This window comes from Pinus tabuliformis, chromosome 3_2 (genome assembly GCF_031772625.1).
Source record: "Pinus tabuliformis cultivar Carrire ecotype Pingquan chromosome 3_2, CPIR1, whole genome shotgun sequence".
Lineage (NCBI taxonomy): Eukaryota > Viridiplantae > Streptophyta > Pinopsida > Pinales > Pinaceae > Pinus > Pinus tabuliformis.
In genome coordinates this window covers 1,200,094,521-1,200,118,287 of record NC_142302.1, presented here as the reverse complement: position 1 = coordinate 1,200,118,287, position 23,767 = coordinate 1,200,094,521, and the positions used below count along the sequence as shown (strand labels likewise).

The following is a 23,767-nucleotide window of genomic DNA, read 5'->3' as shown; positions in this document are numbered from 1 at the left end:
CTACTGCATGGGCATCCATTTACAATAAGATGATTGGACAAAAAATGTTGCAATATTTGGTAAATTTTATCAATAAAAATATAAACAAGTATAATGTGCAACATTGTTGTTTAGTACATGCCTCCTATATAAAAAAATAATTTATAGCATTAAAAAAAATAATAATAATAATAAATTGAATGAACTAAACTAAATAATTGCTATATACATTTTCTTAACATGAATATTATTATTTAAAAAAAAATAAACAATAACTTGTTATTATATAATATATTTTTATATTGATATAAATTAATTAATATTATATTTTAGTATTTTTCTTTGTAAGCTTAGCAGTACCTTTCATTCATTCATCTATAAATAGGTAGGTTACAAATATATGAGTCGTTCAGTGGCCTCAACCTACCTAGTGGGAAACCAGATTTGTTGGCCATCGAATTGCATTATAAGCCATCCAAAACATAAATAGTTTGAGCCTTTTTAGCCAAACCATATAAGGTCGATAGTCTAGAAATCAACTAATAAACATCAGACTGAAAACATAAATGTTACTCGACATAAAAATCCAAAAAAATCTAAAATCAACACTCATAACTTCGATCCACTAATCATCCAACCATTCCACCTGACCAAGATCTTTAGCACTTGATCCTAGTAATTTGGTTAGTGGAAGACATGGGATATGTCGCTTGATGCGGCCCAGAGCGTCATTCTGGTTATGCAACTGACGTTGGATAAGGTGGAACTCATTTTGAATGTCTTGTAGACCCGACTCGACGTCATTGTGCACCACTCCATTGGTGGTCGCAGCCATTTCTTTGGCAACTATACACTTCATTAACCAGTAAAGATGAATGGAGTGTATGAACAAGGTGAGATGGTCGGTTGTGTACCTAGGGTCCATGATTAGTTCCCCCCAGCCTTCCACTGGAAGTTCTAGCTTAGCTTGCAAATTCAACTCTGCCTCCTAGTTCGCAATCAATTGTTTCACTTGTGTCGGGGTCCTTTCACAGTAATCTTTGACTGTGGCCTGAAGATTCTCATAATTTTTTTCGACCCATCTTCCACGCAGTCCCATGCCACACTATCCCCCATCGCGCAGTCCCCTCTCATGCAGTCCCCTACCATGCAATCATCTACCATGCAGTCACCTGCCCCGCAGTCACCTATCGCGTAGTCTCTTATTGTTCAGTTCTTTGACGTGCAGTCGTCTACCACTCAGTCTGATCGGAAGTCTTTTCCTTTATCTTCCTAGTGTATTCTACCTCTTCCACCTTGACCCGAGGCTCCACTGCGAGGTTGAGACTTCACCATATCTACCAAGGTCGGGCCCCCTTTCTTCACCCTTCTCCCACATTCCCACATTCGTGACCCAAGCCACTGTACAAAGGCCAAGAGTAAAGACACCATAGGCAAACCAAACTTTATACACCAACCTCAAGTAGAGACATGTAGCAGCTGGGTACTCCTCTCGTGTTCCCATTGTCGCGAACCTGTAACCAACAAATTTAGGCTCCTTAAGAAACTGAGGACCTGGGTTTATACGCAGGATATATGGTCTTAATGTCACCTTTGCTCCCACTACCCATAGGTGCCAAGGATTACCAACCTTCACGTCGTGGATCTGCCAAGATCTACAATGCTTCATATTTTCATAGTGAATACGCGTGTGAGGGCGTGAGGGATACTACCCATCGTCCCAAAACAATAAAAGCTTTGTAATATCAATTAAGACCATGCGGGCCTTCAGCTGTCTCACACCCCGATCAGGGGTTCTGATTAAGAGCCAGGTCCTGGTTCAAAATCAGAGTCAATTTTTCCATTCCTTCTTCCCCAATCTCCCTTATCCAAGGCTTATCTATATTCACTCTCGGTTGAAGATAGCCCTAGTTTTCTAAGAAATATGTAGCTTTGTTTCCATTGCGAGAGACATGCGAGGGGATGATATATTCGAAATATTGAATAAGTTCACTAATATCTTGGATCAAGCGAGCAGTCCTCCAACTTTTACTAATATTTTCCCACTGGGACCCCTGGTTAATATTTTTAATAGTATTAATGACCAGGGAAGAGTCGCCTTCCACCACCATTTTTCTCAACCCTTCCCTTTTGGCTATTATCAAACCATGTTTAACAACATTGAATTCATCTTCTTTGTTACTTGCCATGCCACAATCCGAAGCATATATTTGGACATCCTCGCCCTATGAATCCTTGATGACCCCTCCAAAACCCGCATCCCTAGGGTTACCTTTGGATGCCCCATCGAAGTTTAGCTTGAGAAAACCCTCAGGGTCATGAGAAGCGAGAAGGAGATTGGCTGAGAGGCAAACTTAAGTTCCAATATGAAGGTGCAAGCATTTGCTGGGATAAGTTGAGAGTAGACAATATTCGCGCTTCTTGGGGGTTGGCCTTCTAATCATTAGAATTCCATTTCTCTACTAGTATAGATTCTATTATATTTTGGAGTATTCCTTTCCAGATTTCTAAGTGTGATAGTTTTTGGTCCTTGAAAATCCTTAAGTTCCTTTCCTTCCATACTGCCCATAAAACAAAGTCGATAGATGGACACTAGGCTCGATTTACCATCAGATTGGAAGAGATTTTTTTCCTCCAACTCCCAATGGTGGATTTGATACTGGTATTATCCCGGTCTAGATGACCAAAAAGAGTATTTATATTCTGCCAAAGTCGGGCTAGAAAGGGGCATATATTCAGGAGATGCTCTATGGTTTCAGTCTGAGAGGCACACATATTTCAAAAACAGGGCCCACGAATTTCTCTCTTCTATAATTCGTCCTAGGTGAGAATCCTTCCACTGCACACTAGCCACAAGAAATACATTACTTTCGGCCAAAATTGTCCCATCCATATTTTCCTCTAGAGTAGATTGTACTGATTCAGATGCTCCTCTGATGCCAGTTGGTAAGCTTCTTTTATGGTGAACATACCTTTAGTTTTATAGCCGCACTTGAGAATGTCTTGTCCTTATAACGATGCAATTCTTCTAGTGTGAAACTCAGAATCAAACACATCCCATTGATTTGAGTCAGGAGGGTTGTTCCAGTCTTGTTTCATTTTCCACTGTCTCCATTGATTCCTAGGGGTCGGGTCCCAAAACTGATTAACCATCGAGTTGTGGGGTTTATTAGTGAAAATGAAGATCTTTGCAAAATCTTGGCGACTCAAGAGTTTTTCCCATTTTCGCCATGAATATGGCCAGAATAGAGCACTTGTCCCATCTCCGATTTCCCAGAATGTATGGTTGCAAATTAACTCTTTATTATCAAAAGCTAAGTTCCAAATTGATGTTCCTCTTGGAGTTCCCTACATTCTCAGTCTTTCCTCTGTAGTTGAAGGCATGTTATATTTCTAGCCCCAGATGACCTTCCAGAGATCAACTACAACTTGAATCCATCGCCACCAGAGTCCCCCCCCCCCCATCACTTGGTTTAGTAGAAAGGGGTCCTGAAGACCTAACCCCCTTGCCACTTTAGGTTTAGTCAACTGTTTGCATGAAAGGAGTGCCCATTTTTTAGCTTCTTGAGTCCCCTGCCATAGGAAGCTTTTGAAGATAGTTGTCATATCAGAGTAAGAAATTTTAGGAGTAGCTAGACCCGAGAGTTGATATATTGGGATCGATTGTAGCACAACCTTCACTAAAACCACCCTCTAAACAATTTTTAGGGATCAGAAAGACCAGTTTTGAAACCGAGATTGGATTCGCTCAAGGATGTTTTTCCAACAGGAAGTCCTAAGAAAGTGTTATATACCTAGGGGGGATAATATGGGGTGCCCAAGGAGGTACCCAAGGTAATAATGTAATAATGAGATGGGCCATAGTAATAAATAAGGTGGTTAACCCATATCATGTAAGGGACCACAAGTAGTTAGTAATAATGTAATGGGCCCATGGTATTAGTTTGATGGTATGAGGGAACCATGGTAATGATCCATGGTATTGTATGTATGAGGCCTATATAGAGGCTAGAGACTCCACGTCAAGGAGAGGTGTCAATGATTATTGTATGTACAGACATATGGCTTGTGGAGTGTTCTCCTTCCTTAAGGAGTGAATGTATGGTGTTGCCCTACCTTAAGGGTTTGATCAATAAGGAATCATTTCATATTATTTATGGGTTATTTGCATTGTCTTATATTTTTATATCAGATCTATAATATTTCTGGGTTAGATCTATAACAAGTGGTATCAGAGCACTTTTTTGGGCAAAAGTGGAGATTTTTTTTTTAATTTTTTGCAGGATTTCAGGGGTGGCGTGTTTGCAGATCAAATCTGTATGTTTTGGTACAATATCTACAAAATTTAATTACAAATATAGACTCTATGTAAAAAATACCCGATTTCAAAAAAAAAATCGGTCGAATCGGAGTCCGGATGAAGGAGATATCGCTGATCTAAAAATCAGTGGTGTTGCAGACCATTTTTGGGGGCCGCGCGTTTGTGGCGCAGATCTGGACATCTTGGTGCAATATATATAGAATTTAATTGCAGATTTGGATTCTTTGTGAAAAAAAACCCAATTTCAAAAAAAAAATCAGTTGAATCGGAGTCCGGATGAGGGAGATATCGCTGATTTAAAATCAGCTCTTTTTTGCAGAAATTTTGGTGACGGCGGGAGAGTTGCAGCGCAGATTTGAAATTCCAGTGCCTGGATCAAGATTTCTATCACATGGGCAGATGCAGAATGATTGTTCCATTTCAAAAAACAGGTCATAATAGGGATTCTGAGCAATATTGACGGAATTGTGACCATTTCAAATTTTCGCCCATTTTTTTTTCTTTTGGTGATGGCGGGCCTAGGTCCGAATTTGAGGGACTTGTATAATTTTGATGGCTCTCATCCAGCCAAATGGCTAGCACAAATGGAGAAATTTTTTAGATTGCATTACATCAGGGATGATGAGACTCAGCTGCGTATGGGAAACATATACTTGGACAATGAAAGACGGCAATGGTGGCAATGGCATCAACGTTGCTATCAAAGGCCCTTGACTTGGGACATATTCACAAAAGCTATTATGGACCACTTTGACCGTAAAACTAATCTTGTGGATAAGCTCACACAGATAGACACATAGCCTAACAAAGATTTTATTTTTACAGAAAAGAAGGAAACCAAGGAACCTAAAGGGTTATTTTCTGCTGGTATCTCCTTATTGCAGGTTCATGGATGGATTCAAAAAGAGAAGATCATTGTTTCTATAAATCCTAGTTGCAAGCATAATTTCATCAATGTTAATTTGGCAAAAACATTGCAAGTTCCCGCAAAACACATTGAAAACACACAGGTGGATGATGAGGATGTTCAAGTGTATAAGGATTTGAAGATTTCTATGGATAAGTATGTGTTGCATGGTGATTTTTATACTTCAGAAACGGATAATATGGATGTTGTTTTGGGATATCCTTGGATGGAATCTGTGAGTACTATCAATATTAATGTATAGAAGAAATTCCTGAAGCTCTGGTATAAAAAGAAGAAAATTACATTACAGGATATTTCCATTAATAAATAGGTAGAGTCCAAGGAGGCTGAAAGAGAAGATGTTCCAGGGTCTGACATATTAGATGATGAGCTAGTGATGATAGAAAATCAAACACAAACAGAGGCTGAAGCAGAAAAGGTTATAGGTGCTAATATATCAGAGGAGGGCTCAGTGGTTGAAGTCATATTGGAAAAGAAGACACCACAACAGGCACCACAGCAGGGTGAATTAAAGAAAAAGCCATCGTGGGTTAAAACTTCAACATATCATCACCCACATCACCCCGCAAGACAACCATCAAGATGGCAACCAATTAGCCACATGGACAACAACCCCCGCAGGATAGATAGAGAGGAGCGAAGATCCACCTACTACACATCAACACAGAAGAGATACCACAGTCAACTTCCATCTCAAGCAAGCGAGGCACCAGCGAGACCGAGGGTTCACCTTTCTCTTGGATGGCTAGATGCACGTGCATGGTACTAGTGGACTACTCTTTTGAGTAGATCTTATTATTTGTGTTCTTCCCATGTTTCGGGGATGAAACATGCTAAGGGGGGTGGAATGTTATATACCTAGGGGGATAATATGGGGTACCAAGGGAGGTACCCAAGGTAATAATGTAATAATGGGATGGGCCATAGTAATAAATAAGGTGGTTAACCCATATCATGTAAGGGACCACAAGTAGTTAGTAATAATGTAATGGGCCCATGGTATTAGTTTGATGGTATGAGGGAACCATGGTAATGACCCATGGTATTGTATGTATGAGGCCTATATAGAGGCTAGAGACTCCACATCAAGGAGAGGTGTCAAGGATTATTGTATGTACAGGAATATGGCTTATGGAGTGTTCTCCTTCCTTAAGGAGTGAATGTATGGTGTTGCCCCACCTTAAGGGTTTGATCAATAAGGAATCATTTCATATTATTTCTGGGTTATTTGCATTGTCTTATATTTTTATATCAGATCTATAATATTTCCGGGTTAGATCTATAACAGAAAGTTATTCACTAGGTGAATTCCCAGGTATTTGGACAGAAGGGAGCCAATGCGAAATCCTAGAATCCTGGCCATGAAAGATTGGGAAGGAATCAGGGTGTTGAAGAAAAAGATTTTGGATTTTTCATTACTGATCCGAGTACCAGAGTCTTTCATAAAGTCTTGCAGTATGGCTTTTAGAGCCCTGGATTCCTGAAGGGAGACTTGACATAATAACATTATATCATCCACAAATTGTTGGTGGGATAAGGGAAGATCATTTCCCCATAGATGAATTCCTTTTAAATGGCTAGCTTAAATAACTGATTTTATATATCTCCCCAGCCCTTCCGCAACCAGAATGAAGAGGAAGGGTGAAATAGGGTCACCTTAACGGAGGCCTCTGGATGCATTGAAGGTGTGGGAGGGAAAGCCATTAATGAGGATCGATAATACTGGGGAGGAAATGAAAGAAGAAATCCATTGGATCCATCGCTGATCAAATTTAAAGGCTTTCACTATGTTCATGAAAAAAGACCAACTCAGGCAATCATAGGCTTTGGATAAGTCTAATTTTATCATCATACCGTTTGATTTAAGGCTCTTGAGAGAGTGAATTGCCTCCTCAGTAGTGACAATGCCATCCATAATTTGGCAGCCCTGGACAAAAACTGGTTTGCTTAGCAGAAATCAGGGCAGGAAGAAAGGGTTTAAGACGATTAACCATAATGGTGGAGATAATTTTATATATGATGTTACATAGAGAAATAGGTATGAATCCCTGAGGATCTTCAGAATGAGTTGTTTTTGGAATCAGGGCCATAAAAGTAGAGTTCAGAGAGGGTTGTACCTTCCGAGATAGCCGAGATTATTCAACCACTTCCAAGATATCCTTACCCAAAATAGGCCAGGCCACTCGAAATAATTCTGTATTGAAGCCATGAGGTCCCGGGGCTCAAATCTACATCACTTATCAATAAAGTTTTCATCTTTAAATGTTAGTATTGAAGTGGTAAAGGCTCAAATATTTATCTATTTTTGCAGATTTTCTTATAAGGCATTTATAGTGTACTTTTCTTTTTCATAAATTAAAAATTAAAATAAATCTAAATCCATATATATGCATGTACATGATCCATCTATTATTATAACTAAGCAAATTTCCTTGGTAATGATATGTTTGTTCATGCATGCAACATTGAGTAAGATATAAATATAAATGTAACTTAACTTGCAAACATGATAACTTGTAAATGAAACAAATAAATCCATTCTAACTACATTCATCAAAGCTAATGTATCATTGATAGAATATAACATCAAATCTACATCATGAATTTAAAAGTCAATGAAGACATTGTCATACACACAAGTTCAAATTCATGTATTTGTATTCCAAATTTGTCTAGCTATACATTTTTCTTTTCTAGAAAATGGAACTTCATTCCCAACATAGGTAATGGAAGTTCATGCCCATGAATGACATTATGGAAAAGCGGCCTCACGACTGATCTAGAAATTGGGTGTATAGGTCACCTTCGCCACTCCTGGCACTCCCAAGTGCATTTCCAAATTGGTATTGCTGCAAAAATTCAATAACCAATTAGTTGTAAAATCCAAAATGCATATAACCAATTTTGTTAATTAATGATAACTTTTTGATCAACTACTCATTCTCCCCATGAAGATCTAAGGCAATGGAGAAGACTGCCCTTCCTAGGTAGATGGTGGAGCACTTGGTGATGGATATAGGCATGGTTCAGGGGTGATTGATAAAGTCACGGTGGAAGAAAAATAGGAAAAAGTTAGTGCGTTTGGGCGATGATACATCCCCATCAGTTGTACGATAGTAGGAATAACCCTAGGGGGAGGGATCACCTTAGATGTGGAAATTGGAATGTTAAGGGTGGATGATTGGAACAATGAGAAGGGTGGATGGTTAAAGGGTAGGGATGGGAATTGGGAAGGTTTTGGGGAGGCGGTTATAGGCATGGGAGAATTTATGAAGGAAAAAGGTGGTGGGTGTGGCCAACAATACATCCCCATTGGTTGTACAATAGGGGGAAGCACCCTTGGGGAGGAGATTTGGATGGTATTGATTGGAGAAGTGTTCCCAATGATATAGTTTCTTTCATCGACATTCTCATTAAATAATTGGAGTCGACAAGTTGTCCCGCCAACTGTAACAACAAAAAAAGTTCATATAGTTATGTCTATGCATTGCAAATGATAGTATATCATATTTCACATGAAAAAATGCATAACATCATATTTCCATACCATTTTTGTGTATAATAGAATGTTGCACTAACTCAGGCATGTGGTCCACATTTCTTTGTTGTTGAGACGATAACTCTAGTTGTTCATTCATGCACTTTTTTTTGGCACGAACTCATCCAACCCTTTCAAATTGTAGTTTAGCCTTTCCTGCTTTTGACTTGTGACCACGACACCTTTTCTTATTGACTGGGCTCAAGAAACTATGTTTTCTCTTGGTAGTGATGTTGGATGGAGTTATAGTATTGAAAAACATTCTGTTGTATTCTTGACATGCTTTGCTACCAAGTTGTTTAATGCATATGCCTATTCCAAATTTGTAGGTATTATGGATCTCAATTTCTCATGAGTTGATGAGTTAACACGTTTCATCTCATCATCTTCAAATAATGCACTATCTAGTCGTACATTGGTTGATTCAACATTATATGAGAAATTATCTAAATCATCAATGCTTGTTTCATTATGATAATTTAGATTTGGAGGAGAATCAAAGCATGGTAGAAGCTCTGTTTGGATTTTTGGGTCCAATCTAGGTGATTCATTCAAATCAAATAAAATTATAGGAATTTCTGTAGTAGGATTAGTGACATTAGGCAATACATTTTCACCCAAACTAATGTTACTTGCTAGAATCTCAACTTTCAATACATGTTTACAGAGATTTCCATTTAGGGCCCACTTGAAATTACAGAAGTGTAGATTGGAATCTTTATATATGACATTGTACCAAATACATGAGCATTCTTATTTTGGATATGAACCCAATAATGTTTGTTACTATTTTCATCAGGCACACAATCTTCATTTCGAATTTGGTTAGCTCTACACTAGGATGAATTTAACTATTCCTCAAATTTTCTAGGTCGTATAAAACTAGCTTCTTTTAAACATTGCATATGATTGTAATATAATAGAGTCAATATTAACCGTCATAGCCATCTTAGAGAAATAGTAATGAAGAGTCTTAAGCTTCTTGTTTAGTTCCTAATGGCTTCTAGCAAGAAGAATGATATCATCGACGTACAGGAGAAGAGTGATGGTAATACTAGCAAGCTAAGTTCCTTTGCACCCGTCGATTTCCAAACACTCCTCTAACCTATTGATGTAAATAAAAAAAATGGTAGGGAAAGGGGGCACCCTTGCTTAACCCCGATATTTCATTTAATATATTTATACCACCCTTTGGTGATTTTAATATTGGAAACAACCGTCTCGTAGAGGCATATCATAGCAGTCTTCAACTTAGGAGGAATAATTATGATCTCATCAAGTATTTTCCAAATCTTATATTGAGGAACAATGTCGAAGGATTTTCTAAAGTCCACAAAGTAACAAAATATATCAGCTTTACTATTGCAACATTACTCGGCAATGATCCTGAGTGATGAGGTGGTCTATAGTCGAGTGGTATCTCCTAAACCCAGCTTTCCCATTGGCTCTTTTATTGTTCCTTTCAAGCCAATGGCTAATTTTCTTTTCTAAAATGAGACCATAAATCTAAGATAATATGTGGCTAATCATAATGGTCATGTAATTAGCGGGAAAGGTTTTGTCCCCATTTTTAAAGATAGGCACAATAAGGCTTTATGTTCATGGTTTAGGGAAGTCATGCTTTACAACCAAATTGAGAAGCTTGTGGAGATGAGGAATGGGGATAGATCTTACAAACTTTAAGATCTCATCTTGGTATCCTTAAATGTCTTTAGCTTCCCCCTAGCGAGATTTTTAATCCCAGACTCAATGTCCTCAAGAGAAAAGATATCTTCCTTAATAGGAGTGATAATGATGTTTTCCATGGTGTCCGGGGAGTCATACAACGTCTTAAGATAGATGTACCACTTTTCTTGAGTCCTCAAGAGAAAAGATATCTTCCTTAATAGGAGGGCTAACGATGTTGCCCATGGTGTCCAGGGAGTCATACAATGTCTTAGGAAATATGTCCCACTTTTCTAAGGGGATTGAATGACTATCTTTAGATTTACGAACAAGCAACATCCGCCAAATTTTTTTGGGTGCAACTTTAGAAAGGTGAATAAGATGCTCTTGTCTCTTATTAATATATGACTGCTTCTTCTCTTTAATGAGGGCTTTCTACATACTAATATTTCAAAGCTTTATAGTTTTGTTAGGAGCATTGTGAACATGTGGCTCCCAATGAACTATTAAGAGGGCTAATGTAGCCCTAGCCGACCTGCTCTCCTTGACAAATTAACCCACAACTACATATAAAAATTCGCAACTCCATTTTGATACGTCCTTTTTAAGTGCTTGAAGTGGCCCCTAGCTCCTCTATAGCTGCCCCTTCACCTCTCTATGTCAAACCATGGTTTCTCTTGGTGGTTTCACACCCACAAGCTCGGGTACAAAGACCGCAGAATTGGGTTCTTTATTCACAAGTCACTTCTCTATGCCAGTTCTTCTAAAACCCACTATCCTAGGGTTTGGAGTACCTCTCAAGCTATAAATATCAACACTTCCTCTTAGCGAGGGAGGTACCTCCAACGCTAGGAAGTCTCCATCAACTTCATCACCGACGACACTAGCTCATATGACATCCATCACTGCAGTATACTTTGTAGAAATAACCTTGTAATATTGATAGTTCCTTTGCATCATCTCATCTTAACTTGAAGACCTAAACACTTCCATAGGGCTACTCCCTCTAAAGCGAGACTCCCTCTGAGTTTACACGGTCTACAATGACTTAATCTACTACTGACCTCTTGTCCTACAAGGCCAGTCTAAGTTGTGGTGGAACATGTTCCATCATCAACCCAACTCAATCCTACTAGCACTCATCCTCCTGGATCAAACACCACTTGTGCACACCCTCCACTCTCAAATATGCAACATCACGATCTAATGAAGAAACTAGTCTGCCAATCTCCATTCCATCACATGAAGCAATCTCAATCAATCCAATATCATCCATGTCAAATAAATCCTCGAGCTTTCCCAAAAAACCTTGGAAAGTCAGAGGAAGTTCATGATTAACCACCTACCCTACAAAAAAATGTTTTTCTCTAGGTTCTCCACTAATCCACCAAAACTCCCAGTCAATCTCACTTCCATGCTATTCAAGACCACATCTCCATGACTTCATTTGAACCCTATGCTCCATGCTTTAGATAATCTAGCTCCCTTTGAGCTGCTTCACAATGCACACTCTAATTCACTGGCCCTTCAAAGTCGCTCTGATACTATGTTGTTTTTACGTGATACTAGAGTCTAGGATAGAATCTTAAATCATTGATGTTACCAATCCAAGTATCACAAAAAGGCTACTTTGCATAGTATAATAATATACAATAGTAAATCAACACATGGACAAATATAGACAACTTTTTACAAATTTTTACAATCCAACTTTGTTATATTAACAAACTAATAATACAATAGTCTATGGTTCATGTGCCAGTGATAATTGCCCTCATACATGCACTGATATAAGAAAACAACAAATATGGCTTGGTGTCAGTCCTTTGACAGCCAATCTACCCTTACAAAGTACTCTGACTGTCTAGCTGATGTACAACTCCTGACAACTCCCTTAGTCATACCTTGTACACATCTGCTTAGTCCTTTAAATCCCGATCTGCAACAACTCTAATCTACCTCTATCAATGAACCAACTCCATTAGGTCAATGAACTCAGCTCCAAATGCTCTCTACTTGATTTTTAATCCTTTCATGCATCAACACATTGATACCCCTCTCTAGTTGTTCACAACTCCATTTGTGAACAACTCTCAACTTCTCACTGTTGCTCCTAAGTTATTTTGGGAATTTCTTCCCACTAGTGCCTTTTTGTGTTGCCCGATGAAGACACACTTAGGGCTGGGGGACTTCCCTCTATCATTATCGAATGTCCTTATCTAGAAATGAACTTAGGGCATGGAGAACTGACCAACTTTTGTTGTAGATGTCCTTCTCCACAAGACAAATCTATGGCTACAAACTGCGCCTAGCTAATCAAATTTGTGATCTCTTCTTCTGCCACTTCTAATAATATCTTAGTCCTTCAAGAGACTTGTTCATTAGGGATTGAAGCAACCCTCTACAACCCTCCATAAGTTGATTTTTATGCTACTCCAATTCTGCTTCTTCTAGTAGCCACCTTAGTCGATCAAGGTGCTACTCTAGGCCACACTTGGTCCACTCTCACACTGCCCTCCAATAATCTATGAGCATCCAATACAAATGTCCAATCCAGACTCTATCCTATAGTAACAAATCGTACTTAAACACATCATCAATACATACCTTAGGGTTGGTGTCTCTCTGCTATAGCCTCTGCTCCTTTTTAGGGCTTCCAATGACCTATTATCCCTCTCCAAAATGCTCTAACAACCTCTTAAATATTGTGAACTTTCTCCCTTGTGCTATTGCTACCATATTTTTCTATCTAAGATCTTTCCATCCATTGTTTAGGCCTTTCGACCACCTACTAACTGAGGTACAAGGCTATGACCCTCCTATCTAACTATTGTACATGACTACATGTTATGAAACCAACTCACAAAAAGATAGAAAAGAGATATCAATGCCTTAGAATTTAGCCTCTTCAAGGGGGAAACCTCCTTTACATTACACAAATGAACAATTCTTGGATGATTCAAGTGAAAAAACCTCCTATCTATATATAGGAGTCTAAGGAGTCACAATATAACTCAGCCGACCTAACAATAATAATATAAAGCCACAAAAATCATAATAGAGGGATTCTATGGGGCACAATAATAACAATATGGGGACAATAAGGGCACAACAATATTAATAAAGGATACAACTACAATAGTAATGGGGTAATACCAAATGCAATTAATTTCTTTTCCAAATATGTTATTTTATGGATTTTAAACAAATTATGTATGTGTTTACACGTTTATCCGAAATCAGCGCATTCATTTTTCAAAAGCATAATAACATATAAAAAGAAAAAGTAAGGGAAAGAGAAAAACACAACAAAAAAAACCAACTGCATGAAGAAATACTTTTATTAATTTTGGGATTATTACATGTTTTATCTAGAAATAGCATATATTATTATTGTAAAGTCTTATTACGGAAATTTTTTGTCTCGATTTATCAGTCAACGTGGTTAATATGAATCACGGACTCTAAACAAGAGGAGATGAAATGGGAGATCCATTCCATGAGGCATTGCGGAGAGGGCCAGTCTGGTTTGAAAACATAGAAACCGTGCTCTTCTTCCTCCGCCACCATAACCTCCATGCTCTTACCGCACTGCTTCAACAACTCACAATAATCAAGGCCGCGGTCTCTCAGCATATCTCTTCCACCGATGACCACCAGCAAGGGAGCCAACGACATCTCTTCTAGCTTTGGTGCTCCAGGGCTCCAAGGGTTGCTGAATGGATGATCTCTGTCATTTCCCACTGGGAAAGACAACCGCCAACAGGCATCATTCGACTCCAGATTGAAAACTGCGTCAGGCAGGCACTCGCTCTCAGACGGTGTGCGTTGCTCGGCGCCGAAGTAGGGCTACACCAGTATTGATCCTCTCAATGTAATGGGGTTCCACGCTTCCACACTGCCATGCAGCGTCACAACATGATGTGCGATGTTGGCACCAACACTGTCTCCCATCAGATACACCGCGGAAAAGTCCGCGTGGGAGTCGAGCCACGGGTCGTGTTCCAAGTCTGCTCCGTCTCCCGCATGTGAGCTCACCCTCTGGAGTGCCGTAATGCAATCATCGTAGGCCGCGGGGAGGCGGTGCTCCGGAGCCAATCGGTAAGCCACGGAGACAATGATCGCACCTACAGTCACCAACAATTTGAGAGAGAAGTTGTGAAAAGTCGGATGGGCAGGAGAGCTGACACAAAATCCGCTACCGTGGAAATAGACGATTAGCGGGAGGAGGCAGTTTTCTGTTTGTTGTTGGAGGTGGGAAGAGGGCAGGTAGAGTCGAACCCACAATCCTAGCTTCTCGTTCAAAACAACATGTTTACTGGCAACCCCACCTTCTTTGTAAGGACCTACAATCCTTGAGCACTCCGGCTTGAAGTGCGACGGTTAGAGGTTTAACAAAAAGATGAAGTGTGAGCTCAAATTCATATGTGCGTGGAGTTATGTGCATAAGAGAAGGAGGGCGAGCTGTTTATAAGGCGTGGGGAGCATGAACGCTCAACCCACGGCCGACCTACAACAAGGAGCAAGCCGACATCTGTTTGGGCGAGTTTGCACTGGGTTGTGGGCATTGGGCAACTCGGCTGGGTAGCCAAGACTTCGCCCTAGCCTTGGTATATATGGAGGAGCATTGTAGCTCATTTAAACGTCATTTGCTCATCGCTTAACAAGAGAAGTGCGCAGAACAAGGTGAAGGCGTAGCAAAGGAAGAGAGGCACAGTTTGGAGATGCGCCCATCGTTGGGCGAGGCCACACGGAGTTAGTCGCTTGTCTTGGTTTTGGGTGAAGGGTGCAGGCAAGGTCGCCTGCCGGTTGGAGTGAGGCGTGCATGGGTGTGGCACCCGGTTTGCGCGTCAACTTGGCATGGATTCTTGGGCGACTCGGGTGAGCACCCGCCCATCGTGCAAGTGTGCACGGTGACTTGGTGATGTGTTTAGAATGTGAACGGAGGTGTGTCGCAGTTAGAGGCGCCCATGTGTGGCGACTTGGAGGTGCACCCAAGTTGGGCAAACAACACGATCGTGCACGAAGGTGAGTTGGTCAACACGGTGAGGACGTGTAGACGGGTGACCGGGTGAGGGCACGCCGTGCACGATGGAATGGTGGAGACAAAGGTTGGAACTAGAGGTCGTAGAGTTGGGCAGGCGGTACTACGTGCTGTTTCACACGATTTGGGCGCTTCCCAAGGGTTGGCTAGTGGGACTGCGTGTGGGCAGGTATACACGGTTTGGGCGTTTTCAGACCAAACGGAGAGCGAGCCGATGAAGAAGTGCAACAAGGTGAACGAAGGGTTGGTGAGTCGTGCGGCGACTGTGCAGAGGTGCCGACGAGCTGGGCAACTGAGTTTGCCGAAGTTGGAAATTTGGCTAAGTATAAATTTGGGGTTTCCCAAGGACTTAGTCTGTACTTTGTAAAAGTGGAAAAATTATATATATTGATATTCGGGCAGACTCATATTGCAGGGAGTTGCCCCTCCCTTTATACTATTGTGCATTTCTCTTGTATAATGTTGTTTATGTGAATGTTATGGGCTTTCACTGGTATAAAGGAACACATTAATAATACTTGGTAATGAAAATAAACTAAGTATGGAATGTTAAGGCGTAGTCTACAATCGTAAGTATTGGTGAAAAGAAAACGGTTGGTAGTGCAGCACCTCGCTATAAGCGGTTGAAAGATTATCGCAGGTGTAGGGGCATGACAGTTGGTATCAGAGCTGGTGAACTTAATCAAGGAGATGATTCTACGAAGACCGAAGACTTAGCAAGGAGCTCAAGTTTTGCAGGTAACAGGTGGAGTATCAGGGTGATTCAGGTGAATGGTGAAACAGGTTTAACAGAGGTGAAGCATCGTGCTTGGACCAAGCTGAACGACAAAGCATGGCATGTTTGGAAGAATGCGAAGGGAAGTTCTTGCTTACCTTATACAGGTTGAAGCGGATGAAAGAAGAGAATCTCTGGATTCGAGATAAGCTTGAAGTCTTGGAAAGGAATGTTGAAGGCCAACTTCTTCAACTTGGTTGGACAATGGAGCAGGATGAAGTTGCAGATTGGGCTAACCAAGAAGAGGAAGCCGTGATCTTTGAAGATGTTGCAGATATGACAACGATGGAGTATGAACTTGAGATTGATCAAGTTGGACCAGGATCGTGTAGTTTGCAGACATGGATGGATGAGGATACTCACATGGAGGAGCCTCATGATAATGATGTAAGTACTATTGATACTTTTTTTCACTTGAGCATTTGGTAAATGGACCGTATGCAGGGAAGGGAAAAATCAATTTGCCGATGCAGAAGAACATCTTACCATGGATGTCTATGATGAGACCTTGTATGGAGAAGCAAGGATTGTTGATTGTTGCAGGACTTGTTGGGGTTGTTTGTGACCTTATGGTAGAAGGTGCAAAGGCCCGTGACAAGGGAGGAAGATGATGATCGTTGCGGAGGATTCGGTCATGCTTTAGCCACATGGAGAATTGGCTAAGTGCTCGGCATGACTCATGGACAGGTTGGAGGGCACACACTTGAGGCATGATGATGCTTGGGTGGACTTCTCATGGCCGAGACCAAGAGATAGTCTTGGTGGGACCTTTAGTGGGGGAGCTATGATGGAAGGGACTCGTGATGATGATGATATGGTTGGGTGACCGAGTTCACTAGACCGAAGATTGCAGACTTGGATGAGGATGACTGATTGTTGTGATGGGTCTACTTGGTTGGACTACATGGGAAACTTAGTCATGGACATCAGGTTGGAGACATGGAGCATGGCAGTCTCATGCAGGGACATTATGCGGGAGCACTTGTAGAGGTGTCACTTATGGGCATCCAATGAGGAGTGCCAAGGCAGGGTTGTTGCAGGTGGATTTGCTAGTGTGACATGGAGACTTATTATGAGGCAATGGAGAGGTTGTGAATTTATGTACAACAAGGCCTTGGACTTGGATGGAGTTGTGAGTAGACTATGGAGCATTCCTACTACATGGAGAGCTGAGGCATCTTGCAGAGACCGTTAGGCCGAGACTTGTATGCTTGCTGGGATGTTGGTTGGAGATGACACATGGGGCTCATGATGACATGAGATGGTTGTGACTTTTGGAGTTACAACAATGATGATGCCTTGGTGGCAACACTTGGGCATGGGTTTAGCCAAGACTCAACTACTTTTGACATGGGAGCTAATTGATCTATTATCACAGGCAGCACATGGATAAATGAGACAGGTGCATACTTGTTTCTATGGCAGACTTGAGGGATGGCACATTGCAGATATGATAGAGGTTGCTTCATGGACCTGGATGTGGCACATCGAGAGTTGAAGATGATCTCTTCACTTTGAGGAGATGGATGTTTTGCAGATAGATGATTTTGGGGTAGATGTGGCTGATTTCATGCAAGCACATTAGTACCAGACATCATGGACAACATGTTGCAGATGAGATGGGGGCTACTTCATGGACCTAAGCATGGCTTACACTTGTATGGAGATGGATTCTTGATCGAGTTGAGGATGTGACAGTATGTTCTGAGAAACAACTGATGATGACATGAGGATGTTCACTCTCATGGTTTGAGCGTGACAGTTGGATTGGCCACCCGACTAGTTCGAGTCATGAGGGCATGCAGTGTGCAGAGATGTGTTAGCATTTGTTGGAGTATCATGGCAGCAGTTCACATGAGGACGACACATGACGAGGTCGACACGAGAGGTTGCAGGAAGCATGTAGCTTGGATGGAAGGGCCAGCCTTCCACGATGGGGAGCAGCATGTGGAGATTGTGACAGGGTGATCGATGATCATGGATTGAGATGATTTCCGATGTATGACATACCGATGAGGTGTATACCTTGGTATGGTGATCTTGGTGGATGGCTACCAGGATGGTATGTTGTCGAGGACGACAATGACTTCAGGTGGAGGAGGATGTAAGGACCTATGATCCTTGAGCACCCCAGCTTGAAGTGCGATGGTTAGAGGTTGAACAAAAAGATGAAGTGCGAGCTCAGATTCATATGTGCATAAGAGAAGGAGGGCGAGCTGTTTATAAGGCATGGGGAGCATGAACGCTCAACCCACGACCGACCTACAACAAGGAGCAAGCCGACATGTGTTTGGGCGAGTTTGCGATGGGTTGTGGGCATTGGGCAAGTCGGCTGGGCAGCCAAGACTTCGCCCTAGCCTTGGTATATATGGAGGAGCGTTGTAGCTCATTTGAACATCATTCGCTCATCACTCAACAAGAGAAGTGCACAGAACAAGGTGAAGGCGCAGCAAAGGAAGAGAGGCACAGTTTGGAGATGCGCCCATCCTTGGACGAGGCCACACGGAGTTAGTCGCTTGTCTTGGTTTTGGGTGAAGGGCGCGGGCAGGGTCGCCCACCGGTTGGAGTGAGGCATGCATGGGTGTGGCGCCACGTTTGCGCAATGACTTGGCATGGTTTCTTGGGCGACTCGGGTGAGCTCCCGCCCGTCGTGCAAGTGTGCACAGTGACTTGGCAATGTGTTGAGATTGTAAACAGAGGTGTGTCTCGGTTAGAGGCGCCCGTGTGTGGCGACTTGGAGGTGCACCCAAGTTGGGCAAACAACACGATCGTGCACGAAGGTGAGTTGGTCGACACGGTGAGGGTGTGCGGACGGGCGGCCGGGTGAGGGCGCGCCGTGCACGATGGAATGGTGGAGACGAAGGTTGGAACCAGAGGTCGTAGAGTTGGGCAGGCGGTACTACGTGCTGTTTCACACGATTTGGGTGTTTGCCAAGGGTTGGCAAGTGGGACTGCGTGTGGGCAGGTATACACAGTTTGGGCGTTTGCGGACCAAATGGAGAGTGAGCCGATGAAGATGTGAAACAATGTGAACAAAGGGTTGGTGAGTCGTGCTGCGACTGTGCGGAGGTGCCGATGAGCTGGGCAACTAAGTTTGTCGAAGTTGGAAATTTGGCTAAGTATAAATTTTGCATTTCCCAAGGACTTAGTTTGTACTTTGTAAAAGTGGAAAAATTGTATATATTGATATTGGGGCAGACTCATATTGCTGGGAGTTGCCCCTCCCTTTATACTATTGTGCATTTCTCTTGTATAATGTTGTTTATGTGAATGTTATGGGCTTTCACTGGTATAAAGGAACACATTAATAATACTTGGTAACGAAAATAAACTAAGTATGGAATGTTAAGGCGTAGTCTACAATCGTAAGTATTGGTGAAAAGAAAACGGTTGGTAGTGCCGCACCACGCTATAAGCGGTTGAAAGATTACCGCAAGTGTAGGGGCATGACATTCTCCTTGTAGAGAAGCCTCGATGAATATCCGAGGATCCTCCACACGAAAAATTGTGCCATCTGCGTACACCTTGACTATACCACTCAGGTTCTCCTCCTCTACTGAAGCCATGGAATTCTCAATGCTAAAGACTTCTCAACTTCAGTGGCAAACAATCATTCCCCTTTCCCTCCCTTTTATAATAATTTTCGGCCATTTCATTGCGATCTTCAATGGCCAATTACAATTTAAAAATCGGATTAAGACTTCTGGCCAATTTTATATAATTTCTCTGCATCATCACCAATCTTATAACGGGTGTTGCTCGTTTCTCCTCCCAATTTTCACAATCTGAGAATGGAAGACTTCTTTCTAACGAGAAGGGCAGGGGAGATAATCCCTATTAAAGTCATTATTTTTCATTTATTACTTAAGTGCTATTAAAAAATCTCATACTATAAAGACAATCCCATCAAGGAAAAATGGTCAGAGAAGGTTATGGGATCACAAGGGAAAAAGCTAACTTATAAGAAAACTAGAACAGGCTATACAAAGAGGGAGGAGAGGAAAAGATGAAAACAACTAGGAAGACCTCTCTCGACAACCTTTTTTCCATGATGGGATTGTTTTTATAGTATGAGATTTTTTAATAGGACTTAATTAATAAATGAAAAATAATGACTTTAATATTAAAATTGTTCTATGATAATTTGTTTTTATTATTTTATAATTAAATAAGCAAATTAATACAATTCATATACAATTAAATAAGTTTATAACTTATAATATTAATGATTTATTCTTACTATATAATAATTTGATATATATAAAATGAATAAAATCTAAATTAATATAAATTGGTTCTATGATAATTTGTTTTTATTATTTTATAACTAAATAAACAAGTTAAAACAATTAATTTACAATTAAATATATTTATAACTTATGATATTAATGATTTATTTTTACTATATAATACTCATACTTATATATATATATATATATATATAATCTAAATTAATATAAATTGGTTAACACTTTTGATGAAAATTCATATGTCCCATGATCTTTTAATTTAATAATTAACTATTAATTTAATAATTAGTGAATTCTATATCTTTAACTTATTTTAATTTTTAACTAAATATAGTTATGCCACCTTTTCCGTGGGTTCCGTAGCCGTTTTTCTGATCAAATTTAGCCGTTAGTTAGTCAACATAGCCGTTGCCCGATCTAAAATTATAGCCGTCGGATGTTCTGCTCTGACTATTTAACATGCAAGCTAGATCTGTTTCTTCAACTTGTCTTGACAATGAACCACACTGGTTGGTTCGAAATGCGTTGATAAATGAAATATCATGTGATTTACGCCAAAAAATCTCTCATAAAATTGATATGAATCACAGAAGAAGGACCGCGACAGATAACGATGATCTAAACGACGCATTATTTTAAAGTAAAGACGATTTAAGGCTAGGAAGTGGGTAAACCAGTAAAACCTCTTAATCCGAACAGATAACGGACAGCTGCCACTTACAACACGCTTTCCAAGATTCCTGTCCACTTGCAACACTGTGGTTTGAATTGCGTGTCCAACTTGTGGAATGGAGCATACGAAGTTGTAATTGCGTGTCCAACTTGTGGAATGGAACATACAATGTTGTTTCGTTTCAACGCACGAGATCGTGACAATGACACTTTGTCACTTGTGATTGTTTGCAGGCAAATCGTCAAAATCAACGTATCTCATTAATCTGATCTCCAAGAAAATGCTCAATCTTAATGTTTTGCACTCTTATTATTTATTTAGAAATTCAATCATGGTTTGTATCATCATATATGTGGATTGTATTTAATTTATTTAGTTGTAGGAGCCGAAGGATAAATAATGTAAACATTAAATATTATTTTAAAGTTTATGAAACTGTATTTTTATTTGAATTGCATTTGTAATTTTGATTGAGAAATTTTATGTTTTATTTATACATTTAAATTTATATAATAATAATTGAAAATTAATTTACAGATTTATATAATAATTATATTAATAGATATGTTTATTTGTTTTTATAATTTTAATTTAATTATTAATAATGTGGATGGTAGAAATTTACTTGCCATAAATATTTTAGAATATTTTTATATGCATACACAAATCAAAGATTAAGCTTTATTTCAAAGTAATCATGTCTTTTTTGCTATTTTAATTAAATTGATTAATTAAAAAATGTTATATGAACAAGTGTTATATAGAGTTATTTTTTATTTTTTTGCATGTGATATTGATAAGTGATGGTATTGACCCATAATATTGTAACAAAATTTATTTACAAATTAAAAATCTCCATAGTAAATTGAGAATAGATCAATATAGATAAAAATATCTATAGTAAAATGAGAATAAATCTAGATGGATAAAAATATTATTACATTTTTATTTTATTTTGTATATATGTTTAATATTTATATTAATTCTTTTTATAATCAATATTAATGTAATTTAAAATAAAGTTATAATTTTATGAATTTTTATTTCATTTTTAAATTTTTGTAATATAAGATGTTTATAATATAAGTGTTTTAATATTTATGGATATTTACCAAATTATTTAATTTGCATGATTAATTAGTAATAAGTAAAAAAAATCTGTACTTTTTTCAAAAATTAAAACTTCCAAAATTATGAATTATCTTCTAATAATAAAATTTTAAAAATTGTGCAATTTGAAATATGTAAATTTAGATAATATTTTATAAATTTGAAATAAATATTTTAAGTTTTTCATAATTTATATGAAATAGTATAATATTTATATATGAGGTAAATAATAAATTTATATTTATATAATAATAAATAAAAGTAAAAATTTATTTTACACCTAATAAGTAAAAGAAGTTATTAAAAAATATGTACAATCTTGTCACATGAATATAAGTTTTCAAAATTATGAATTATCTTCTACTGTATGGGCATCCATTTACAATAGGATGATTGGACAAAAAATGTTGCAATATTTGGTAAGTTTTATCAATAAAAATATAAACAAGTATAATATGCAACATTGTTGTTTAGTACATGCCTCGTATATAAAAATTTTTTATAGCATTAAAAAAAAATAAAAAATTAATAATAATAATAAAAAGTTGAATTAACTAAACTAATAATTGCTATATACATTTTCTTAACATGAATATTATTATTTAAAAAAAAATTAAACAATAAATTGTTATTATATAGTATATTTTCATATTGATATAAATTAATTAATATTATATTTTAGTATTTTTCTTTGTAAGGTTAGCAGTACCTTTCATTCATTCATCTTTAAATAGTTAGGTTACAAATATATGAGTCGTTCGGTGACCTCAACCTACCTAGTGGGAAACCAGATTTGTTGGCCACCGAATTGCATTATAAGCCAACCAAAACATAAATAGTTTGAGCCTTTTTAGCCAAGCCTTATAAGGTCGATAGTCTAGAAATCAACTAATAAACATCAGTCTGAAAACATAAATGTTACCCGACATAAACATCCAAAAAAATCTAAAATTAACACTCATAACTTCGATCCACTAATCATCCAACTATTCCACCTGACCAAGATCTTTAGCACTTGATCCTAGTAATTCAGTTTGTGGCAGACATGGGATATGTCGCTTGATGCGGCCCAGAGCGTCGTTCTGGTTATGCAACTGACGTTGGATAAGGTGGAACTCATTTTGAATGTCTTATAGACCTGACTCGACGTCATTGTGCACCACTCCGTTAGTGGTCGCAGCCATTGCTTTTGGCAACTATGCACTTCATTAACCAGTAAAGATGAATGGACTGTATGAACAAGGTGAGATGGTCGCTTGTGTACCTAGGGTCCGTGATTAGTTCCCCCCAGTCTTCGACTGGAAGTTCCAGCTTAGCTTGCAAATTCAACTCTGCCTCCCAGTTCGCAATCAATTGTTTCACCTGTGTCGGGGTCCTTTCGCAGTAAGCCTTGACCGTGGCCTGAAGATTCTCATAATTTTTTTTGACCCATCTTCCACGCAGTCTCATGCCACACTATCCCCCATCGCACAGTCCCCTGTCAT

At 39.2% G+C, this 23,767-nt stretch overlaps 1 pseudogene; it reads right to left on the bottom strand.

Annotated features, from left to right (window-relative positions):
- Positions 1-13,788: 13,788 nt before the first annotated feature.
- LOC149185047 (strigolactones hydrolase CXE15-like) lies at positions 13,789-20,196 on the bottom strand (annotated as a pseudogene).
- Positions 20,197-23,767: the final 3,571 nt, after the last annotated feature.